The sequence below is a fragment of the Eptesicus fuscus genome, chromosome 15 (assembly GCF_027574615.1).
Source record: "Eptesicus fuscus isolate TK198812 chromosome 15, DD_ASM_mEF_20220401, whole genome shotgun sequence".
In the NCBI taxonomy this organism is placed as follows: Eukaryota; Metazoa; Chordata; class Mammalia; order Chiroptera; family Vespertilionidae; genus Eptesicus; species Eptesicus fuscus.
The window spans coordinates 12,981,826-12,992,520 of NC_072487.1; the positions used below are offsets into that span (position 1 = coordinate 12,981,826).

The 10,695-nt window shown below is 43.3% G+C and overlaps 1 long non-coding RNA gene across 3 annotated transcripts; it reads right to left on the reverse strand.

Annotated features, from left to right (window-relative positions):
* Nucleotides 1-634: 634 nt before the first annotated feature.
* On the reverse strand, nt 635-8,291 carry LOC129151672 (uncharacterized). Of its 3 annotated transcripts, none has more exons than XR_008558325.1 (4): nt 8,147-8,291; nt 4,229-4,289; nt 3,896-4,076; nt 635-690 (listed from the first exon to the last, which is right to left on the reverse strand). It is a non-coding gene; the product is annotated as an uncharacterized LOC129151672 (long non-coding RNA). The 3 variants fall into 3 exon arrangements; XR_008558324.1 differs by having other exon boundaries at nt 3,535-4,076; XR_008558323.1 differs by lacking the exon at nt 635-690 and having other exon boundaries at nt 2,859-4,076.
* Nucleotides 8,292-10,695: the final 2,404 nt, after the last annotated feature.

The following is a 10,695-nucleotide window of genomic DNA, read 5'->3' on the forward strand; positions in this document are numbered from 1 at the left end:
CACATGCGCCTCAGCTGGGAAGGAAAATGGGGCAGGCAGGGCTGTTTTTCTTATTCTTGGGTCCTGTTTTCGAAAGAAAGTGCTGGAGTTCTGAATAGTAGGCTGAGGCCCCAAGGTGGGGGTGGGGGGAAGGATGAGGGCGCAGCTGGACCTGGCATTGGTTGATCTGTCCACAAGGTGGCACCCCTGCTTCTTAATCTTTGCTTTTAAGTTTCCTTCTTGAGGAGATACTTGTTCAAATTGTAACTGGACACACAATGGGGCCGGGCTGCCTGTCACTACTTGAGCCAATGAAGCAGAGACAGGGTTGAATCATTATGAGCGCTTATGCCAATACTGCCAGCACTATGGGAGAGCAGCAGGTCGTCCACAAAAATCGGCTCTGTCCCCCACGGTCAGCCAGCTGCTTATCTTGGGTAGAAGGACAAAAGTTTACATGGGGAAGGAGCCAAAGGTATGCCCAATGGGCAGTTAACAGGTAAGCAGAGGGCTGGGGTCTTCAAAGGGCGTAGTGATTGGCAAGGACTGGGGATCCTCCAAGTGCTGGTTTCTGCAACAAAGTTGTTCATCTTTCCCTGATATCAGGCAGCTCCAAAGGGAAAGCTGCAAACCGGCGGCTGCATCTCCAGGTGAGCTCCAGGTGAGCTCCCAGGTCCTGGGTGCAGCCCCAGCCAGGCTAGAATGTGCCTCCTTGAATCAGAACAAAACAATCACGGTCAGCAGAGCACGGTTAATATTCCTTACACTTCTAGCTGGTCCCCCAACATTCTATGTCTGCCCCGATCAAAACCATCGGGGATCAAATGCAGTCTGGACTTAGTTTCACAGTTTATGAAGCTGACTTCCTTTTCTGTCTCGAATCACGTGCTACCCTGTTTCAGACCGAGCTGTGTTACTGTGGGATGGTGGCTATGCAGGTGGGGATGCCCGTGCCTCCCCTTCTCTCTCAGATCAGCTTCCTCAGGCTGGACTCGCTCCCCCGGGCATCGGGGCACAGTGTGTGTGTGTGTGGGAGGGGGGAGGGGGGGGGCGGCGGGGAGGGGGGTTTGCTCTGGAATAACTGAGAGGAAAGCGCTCCGTTTCTGACTTCATTTTTCCCTCATCCTCTGAGCCAGGAAGTTACCTTTCACGGCTTCAGCAAGTCCTTGCGCTTTCACTTCCAAGGCCCGCACTGTGACTCTTTTTGGCGGATTGCTCCGGAGGGCAGGAAGCCTGGGGGTCACATCTCAGTCCCAGGGTGGCCCCGGCCAATGAGGGACAAGTAGCTCCAGCTTCCTTACTCCAAGGGGCGGCCGCTGGGAGGTGTAGTTAGCCCTCCCGAGTTCTCCTGGGGTCAGCCCAGGCTGCCTGCCCTCCCTGAGAGCCTCCTTGCCTTCCTTCCCTTCCCTGTGCCCTTCCCTCCCCTTCCCAGCTCTCTCACTGGGAGCACATCTCAAAGAAGCACTGGCACAGGAATCCGTCTGGGTGTCTGCTTCCAGGGAAGCCGGCCGAAGGCAGCGTCAGGGTCAGCGTCATGGACAGCATCATAAAGGCCACCCCATACAAATGCCTTTCTGTCTTCCAAGTCTGTTGCTTTCAGAGATACCGATGTCCCATTACTGGCATCATAATCCAAATGACCACTTTGGGAAATAACTCAACCTCACTTAACTCCCTTGGCTTTTTTAAAAGTTGAATTTATTAGGGTGACATCCTATCTAATAATAGAGTAACATGGAAATTACCATCACTCCGCTATGCCCACAATTGGGCGGCGGGAGGCTGGGGGGCGGGACTCGGGGTGGCCTATCCGGCCATTGAGAGGCACGAATCCGCTGCCACTGAGGGGGGCTACCCTGCTGTTGAGAGGCGCCGGGGGCGGGACTCCCGCCCCCTGTGCCTCTCAACGGCCAGATCCGCGGCCGCTGAGGGGGCCTGCTGCGGACACCCAGCTGCACCTCTCAACGGCAGGGTTGCCAAGTGTCCTCGGCAGCCCCCCTCAGTGACTGTTGAGAGGCGCAGGGGGTGGGAGTCCCGCCCCCTGCACCTCTCAACAGCAGGGTAGCCTCTCAACAGCAGGGTAGCCCCCCTTAGCGGCCACGGACCATCAAAAGTGTGGGAGCTGGGTGCCTGTCTGCTCCGGCCCCAGGCCTTTCAGAAGCCTCCGCCGAGCCGGAGGCTTCTGAAAGGCCTGGTGCACCAGCGGACAGGCACCCAGCTCCACCGCGAAAAGCGAAAGCGTGTAGGGGGCCCTACACGTGCATGATTCAATCATGCACTGGGCCTCTAGTTGGTTAATAAAATTATACAGGTTTCAGGTATACAATTTTGCAATACATCGTCTCTATATTGTATTGTGTGTTTACCACCCTAAGTCACGTCTCCTTCCTTCACCATGTATACCCCCCTTTACTCTCTTCTACCTCCCCCACACCCCTTTCCCTTTGGTAACCACCATACTATTGTCTGTCTCTGAGTCTTTCTTTTTTTATTTTTCTTTGCTTAATCCCTTCACCCTTCTCACCCAGCTCCCCCACCTCCCCTCTGACAGCTGTCAGTCTGTTCTCTGTATCCATGAGTCTGTCTCCACTTTAGAAACCAGACACACCAGAGACATTTCATGTACCAATTTTCGCACCATGTGTTTGGAAACATTGGTTATAACTCTGTTTTACATAGATCTGTGTTCTCCCCACCACCCGCCCTTTGATTTCAATTACTCTAAACCCAATCGTTTACCCTTAGAGAAATGTAAACCTTTCTCCTTCTAAGGGTTTGAGGTGTGACAAAAGAGGTTTTAGACGCCCCCCACCCACCCCCGTATATTTTTAAAAGAATGGCGTTGGCATTAATCTGTTCTAGAAGATGCTCTCCTTAAAGGCCATTCAGAGGTGGTCACGTGCCATCGAGCTTTCCTTAGAATTAAACGACAAAACAAAACAAATTCAAACTGATTTGGAGACATGCTGTTAGGAGTTAGTGAGAACATTGAAAATGGAGAGCAGTTATATTACCGTAAGGTGTATACGTGCTGTCTTGTCAATTATAGTTTATTATAGAAACCTATTATGTACTAGGCATTTGCATTATTTCATTTAATTCTCACAACACTCCCTGAAAATGAGGTATTTTCCTTCCCACTCTTTAAGGCACAGATGAGGCATCAAGAAAATAAACAACTTCAAGGCTTGCAAGTAGTAAACAATAGAGTTGATATTTGAATCTAGATCTTTCTACCAAGCTGTGCTGCCTCTATAGTTCAACAAAATTAGCTAACTAAAGATTAGTGTATCTCATCGGCTTTAAGGAGGGGTCAACACTATGTGTAATTGATGTATTCAGTTGATATGCAAACAGCATTGTTAAAGTGCCCATAACACTGTAAAGAAAAATACCGGAAATCTCCCTGGCCATCTTGTTAATAACAATACAAGTAGCTCCCATTTGGTATTTCAGGCACCTGACACTCAAGCCCCATTTAGTCATCACAAGAAGGCTAAGGTGAGTCTCCCTTGACAGGTAAGGCAGATAGAGAAGCATAGAAACTCTAGCTACCTTGTGCAGTGTCACATGGATAGTAAAATGTGGGATTTGGACCCTGGAAGCCCCGAGCTCATCTGCTATGCTCTTCGCTGCTAATGCTTAGCTGAAACTTCCTTAGGAGAATCAAAGGTGACTGTCAGGTCAGCTGAATCAGTGGGTGGGAATGCATAAGATGGAAGTTCTGACTTCCTTAAAGCCTGCTGTTCCTCATTGATGCCAAGTAGGTCTAGAAAGAGAGGAAGGAGAGCCAGAGATGTGACAGCAGGTTGGCTGGGTGTTAAGGGATGCTTTTGTTCTTATTCTATCATATCAGTTTTCTCACCAGCTCTGACTCCCTTCCTACTGTTCACCTGTAAACAAAACCACTGTTCACCTTTTTTGGACTTAGTTACTAAGAAATTCAGAGGGTTCATCACAGCCAGGTGTTTCTCTGCACCTGGCGTGTCTGATCTGCAGAGCAAAGGGATTCGTAGACAAACACACCAGGACTCATTGTAGACCACACAATTAATCATTCCAGGTTTCTGATTTGTTTCTTGAAACTTGCTATGTTCCTGTAATGGGAAAAAGACAGCTCCATTTATCACACCACACCTCATGCTGCTCCTCGGCACCCTCCTCCAGGTCCCTCACCACCCCTAAACTTCTGAAACATCTGCTGTGGGTACCAGGGCAGGGGTTTCTTCACATTCCCTATTACACTCACCTTCTCAGCGTCCTGGTTTTCAGCTCTCCTATTGTGGCTGAAGACTAAAAGTCCAATATTTCTGTGGAGATGAACAATGAGCAAGTTCATTACGTATGGTGGCATTCATAGTTCTTTGCCAGAGACTACATTTGTGTGTGTGACATTTTGCCTGATGTTGTCAAAAGAGCGCTGGAATCAGCATTGCTGGGTTTTTGTCTTGGCTCTGTCACTAGTGATTTGTCTGAGCTGGTGTGAGCTGCTCCACCTCTCTCAACTCTCATTATCTCATTTAATGACACATCTAGGCTCGCTCAGTGCTTCTCAAGTTTGGATACACATTAAAATCACACAAAATGCACAAAATATTGATGCCCAGGTCATGCCCAGACCAACTGAATCAGAATCTCTGGAGGAGCAGGAGCCCTGGTGTTGGGATTCTTATTAAAGACCTCCAGGGGGTTCTAATGTTGACTTGGGTTTGAGAACCACTAACCTAGGTGGCCTCTAAGCTTTCTTTATATATATATATATATATCTAGAGGCCCAGTGCACGAAATTCGTGCTCTCGGGCGGGGGTCCCTCAGCCCGGCCTGCGCCCTCTCACAGTCTGGGAGTCCTCACGGGATGTCCTGAGCTGGCAGTTGGACATCCTTAGTGCTGCTGCGGAGGCGGGAGAGGCTTCCACCACCACCACTACGCTCGCCAACCCTGAGCCCAGCTTCTGGCTGAGTAGCGCTCTTCCTGTGGTAGTGAACTGACCACGAGAGGGCAGCTTCTGCATTGAGCGTCTGCTCCCTGGTGGTCAGTGCATGTCATAGCAACTGGTCGCTCTGCCATTCAGACAATTTGTGTATTAGCCTTTTATTATATAGGATTACTTAGGACAATGACGATCACACTTGTATGCAAAGGAAAAAGACCCAGGAGAGAGGGGACTTTGATGATATAGGGGAGGGCATGTGATCTTCTGGATCTGTATTCTTGAGAAGGCAAGATCTAGTGCTCAGGTGGAGAGACTCACTTTAGACAGGTGCATGGAGAGTACTGTATGTTCACAGGTGGGAAACCACATTGGATGAGTCAGATTTTGGTTGGTAGATGCAGTAGTAGAAATCAAGAGGTTCTCTTCTGGTAACTTAATTTTTTTTTTTTTAATGGTGAAGAAGCAAGGTCATTAGGATAGAAAGGAGGTGTTGGAGAGGTTTTAAAAGAAGTGAGGTGCGAAAAGTCATCTTTGAGAGTGGAGAGTAAATGTGCTAGAGAAATGTAAAATGAATTCCAGGAATATTAGGGCGTATCCAAGATTGGTGGTCGAGAATTTAAAGTGAGACCAGTCAGTGTGATTGTACGCACTTTGCTGACCGAGTCCTGCCAAGTTTGGACAGTCTTTCTGATGACTGCCAGAATCTCAGTTCTGCATATCAGCTGTTATGTTCTGTCTAATCTTGGGTCAGTTGTTGCCTTTGCACTATCTGAAATGGTTACTCCTTTTGTTTATTTTATCCAACTTTATTGGGATATAGTTGGCATATGACACTGTGTAAATTTAAGCTATATAATATGTTGATTTGATACACTTATATATTGCAATGGGATTATCACCATAGCAATAGCCAATGTCTCCGTAATATCACACAATTTCATATTTTGGGGTTCTGAGAACATTTGAGATCTACTCTTTCAACAACTTAATAACAAGTTTATGGTAAAGTATTGTTAACTATATTCACAATGCTGTGTATTAGATCCTCAAAACATATTCTTCAACTGGAAGTTTGTACCCTTTGATCAAAATCTCCCCATTTCCTCCAAGCCCCTGTCCCTGGTAACTAACATTTTACTGCTTGTTTCTATGAGTTCAGCTTTTTAAAAGTGATACCGTACAGTATTTATCTTTATTTGTCTGACTTATTTCACTTAGCATAATGCCCACAAGATCCATCCATGTTTTAGCAAATGGCAGGATTTCCTTCTTTCTAATGGCTGAATAATACTCCATTGTACTAGTATATCTACCCCACATCCTTTTTATCTATTCATCTGTTGATGGGAGCATAGGTTGTTCCCAAAGCTTGGCTATTGTGAATGATGTCACAATAAACATGGAAATGCAAAAATCTTTTGAATATACTGTTTTAACTTTCTTTGGATATATGAAGTAGGATTGCTGGATCATGTGGTGGTTGTATTTTTAAGTTTTTCAGGAACTGCCATACTGTGTTCCATAGTGGCTGCCCCAATTACACTCCTAACAACAGTGCATAGGGATCCTTTCCTCCACATGGGCACTGACACTTGTTTTCTCTTGACTTTTTGATAATATCCATTCTCGTAGGTGTGAGGTGATATCTCCTTATGGTTTTGTATGTCTCCTTTGGAAAAGTGTCTATTCAATTCTTCTGACCATTTTTAACTAGTTTTTGTTATTTTTGAGTTGTATGAGTTATATATTTTGGTTATTAACCCTTTATCAGATATGTGGTTTGAAAATATTTTCTCCCATTCTGTAGGTTGCTTTATAATTTTGTCGATTTTTCTTTTGCTATGCCAAAACTTTGATATAGTCCCACTTGATTTTTTATTTTTTTGCTTGTGCTTTTTGTGTTATACTAAAGAAAAAAACCACATTGCCAAGACTGATGTCAAAGAGCTTTTTTTCCTGTTTTTGTTTTGTTGTTGTTTTTTTAGGAGTTTTATCTTTTAAGTTCATGTTTAATTCTTTAATCCATTTTGAGTTAATTTTTGTGAGTGATATAAGGTAGGGGTCCAATTACATTTTTCTGCATGTGGTTATACAGTTTTCCCAATACCATTTATTGGAGAGACTATCCTTTTAATTTATTTTATTAAAATATTTTTATTGATTTCAGAGATGAAGGGAGAGGGAGAGAGAGAGAGAAACATCAATGATAAGAATCATTGATTGGCTGCCTCCTGCACACCCCCTACCAGAGACAGAGCTTGCAATCTGGGCTTGTGCCCTGACTGGGATTCGAACTCTGGCCTCCTGGTTCATAGGTCGACACTCAACCACCGACCCCACACCAGCCTGGCAGAGACTATTCCCTTTAAATTGTGTATTCTTGGCTTCCTTGTCAAAAATGAGTTGATTGATCACTCTGTTTGAATAATGCTTCATCTGCCTTGAGCTGGCTATTACAGCTGGCATGGATCTCTTCACCCCTCCTTGGCCATAGAAGGTTGGCCTGGCTTCTGGCTTACCGGAGTTTCTGAGGACTCATTGTATTTATCTCTAGAGACAATCAGAACTGAAAGTGGTGAGCTTCCGTGAGAAAGGTGCTTGTGCAAGAAAAGCTGCTTAGGAGTTTCTCCTCCTGATTGGAATAAGACTGTTATGGGACAGCACCATGGTTTCCCCCTTCTCTTATTTAGACATTCAAATGCCATCATGCACATCAAAAGATTAGAACATGTTTTAGTCAGATGAGGGCAACTAGATTTTGATCATCAATAAGTCATCTTAAGTGGTAAGTGGTAAATGAGGTCGTCTAAAGGAGTAAACTTCTAGATTAGGCTAAAACAAGTGGCCAACTGCAGGAAAACTCAGACTCCACAAAGACATTTCTTTCTGAGATAGAAAAGACTGAATAAAAATATACCTTATTCATTTTAACCTCAATTCAAAGGGATGTGGAAACTAAGAGCCAGCAGGTGATCAAGTGGAAGGATTCAGAGAGAATAAAATGGACTTCGTGCTCTCCTTGTTGAATAAGTTCTGCATAATATCTTTAGAGGTTGGCATTGCAAAGTAGAAGGAAAGAGCCTCCATCATCAGTTTGGCAGATTTATCAAGCTGAGCTATGTCAATTGTATTATGCTGTTTTCAGGAAGACAGTAGAGCTTGTGAAATTTAACAGTGTCTGTCACCACTTGACATATTGGCTAAAACAAAGGCAGATTGAGGAAATGACTCACAATAATTGTTTCAATAGTCTTTCCCATCTGCACAGTGTGTTGAATGTGATGACATCTGATGGGAGTTTGTAGAAAATTAATGCACCAAATTGTTTCCAAGAATCAAGCTCACTCTTCGCTCTTTTAGTAGTTATACGTCAGTATCTAAAAAAATAAAAATAAAAAATAAATCTCCATTTTATCTTCTTTATAGCTTAGGTAAGACTATAGACTATCTTGACTTTGGGAATAGAAAAAGAAAATCCTGGGAATTTGTAAAAAAAACAAACCACATTTGGTGAATAATAATTCAAAATCTGTTTCTTTACCTAAAGAATCAATTAGATATGTTGGCTTTGATAAACTCATAAGCAAAGGGAAAAATTGTTTAATATTTCACAAAGAACCAAATTTATAATGATGTATGCAGAAAACATTTATATTCTATTATCACATGAATACTGCACATCTGGCTTCTGAATTTATGATGCCACTCAATAAAGTTTATCATTTTTGATGGGAAACCATGAATTTACCACAATTGCATTGAATGTATATCCTGTAATTTAAGTTCACCTTTGATAGATCTAGGCCTCTTACTGCCCTGAATTTCTTTGTGGGCCCCACTTAGAAATGAAACTTGTGATTGCTAACCTACTGACTTAGGTGGCCTAATGAGTGATGATGTTATGTGCTGGAGGTGGGGATGTCAAGAAAGGACAGGAAGTTTCCTTCTGGTAGATCCGCCAATGGGGATAAAACTTAGCTCCATGAAAGTTGATTCCTTTGGAAAATATTTCTAGCATTTGTTTTCTTGTTGGACATCTACAAATACCCCTACATTTCAGCTGCCCGGAAAACCCATATTTATAGAGAAGAACAAATTAGGGCTTGCTCTCCCCTACAGATAGATTTCCTGGTGCTGCTCACGATACCAAAGCCATATTTTTGTAGTGGTGCAGAACTGTGATGCTTTTGAATGGATTTGGTATAAGGAATAAAATGTCCTCTTTAACAAAGGACAAAATAAACCTAAGAAGATACTTTAAGACTTTGAAAGGCTGAGACAAGGAAGAAATATACTTCTCTGCAACTCAATAGGGCAAAACACCAACTGGTTGCCTAAATCATAAGCAGGCTATGGCCCACAATCACCAAGGACATGTCAATTGACAGTTTAAGGAAATAGCTGCTCAGGGAGGAATTAAGCTCCCCATCTTTTCACTGGGAATTCTATGGGGTGTTGACACCTGGGAAAATGCATCCATAGTTTCAGGCAGCCTTTCACAGTCTGATAAAATGCATTTCATCTCAAGGAAGATCACCATAGAATTTTAGAAGTGTGTTAAATTTTCTTTATTTTTCTTTTTTTGTTTTAAAGTTAGGACTGTTAAAGAAGGTGGGTGGGTAAGTGGAGGGCAGAGTGAGGTGAGGATAATGCCCCGCATCCCTTTTGAACACCCTGCCTCATTGGCTCACATTTGTATTCCCTGAACTGAGAACTCAAAGATCTAAAGTAGTGTGATAGATGGCACTCATCAGAAAGAATCTGCACACTCCCTGCTCTCCTTGGAGAGATCTCTGAATATATTGGTTCCACCCCCAATCTAAGAGGGCCATTGTTCAGGGATAACTTCCAAACCCAACAGTATCCCATCTTTGGAGACACCAGTGACTCAGGGGTCATCCCTCTGCCAAAATGAAGAGCAAATTGCTCATTCTCTTCTGCTACAAAAGAGACCTTTTCGTTTTTTGTGATCGCCATCAAAAACTGTCACAAAGTAGAAACCGTGATTCTGAAAGTACATTAGTGAAGTGATTTTGCTCATGTAGATCGATGAGAGAAGAACTTTTTTTCTTGCTGTATCTATGAATTTCAGTTCATATTTCTTCATAGAAAGTGACTTTTTTTTTCTTCTGAATTTATGTTAAGCTGAGCAAGCAGTTCTGGTGAAATTAAGCCCATGTATAAACAATAGATTTGGACAGCTCAATTTTGGTCCTGAACTCCATTAGAATTTTCCCCTTCTTCTACTTTATTACAATTTCTGATTCTTTGCTTCTTACCACCTACTTTTATATTGAATATCACATTGTGCAAGGGTATGCCAAATTGGTATTGTTATATACTGATTGCCTTGCATGGGAAAAGTGCTGAATTCAAGTTTGAAGTTTGAAATGTTTGTGCTTGACCAAACTTTGAGAAAAAAAGAAAATGAAGAGAGTACTTAACCCTCAGAAACCATGGTTATGTTTTCTCACTGTTTTTTATGGTTTCTCTAGGAGGGAGTGAGCAAGATCCTGAGACTTAACCAGAATAGATTTATGATCTGCATGAAATATATAAATGAGATGAAACTAGGAGAGGCAGTACTTTCCAGGGAATTTCCAAAGAGTTACAGGAAGCATGAGTGGCTTAATTCCTGAAGTTGGTAGTCAGAAGAAAGAATGAAATTTAATTAAGAACTTAATGAGGGCAAAAGAAGGGTTAAGGGCCGGGGGAATTATGAGAGTCCAGGAAATGCACTGAAGTCTTGATCGGTGTTATCTTGTTGAATCTTCACAGCAGC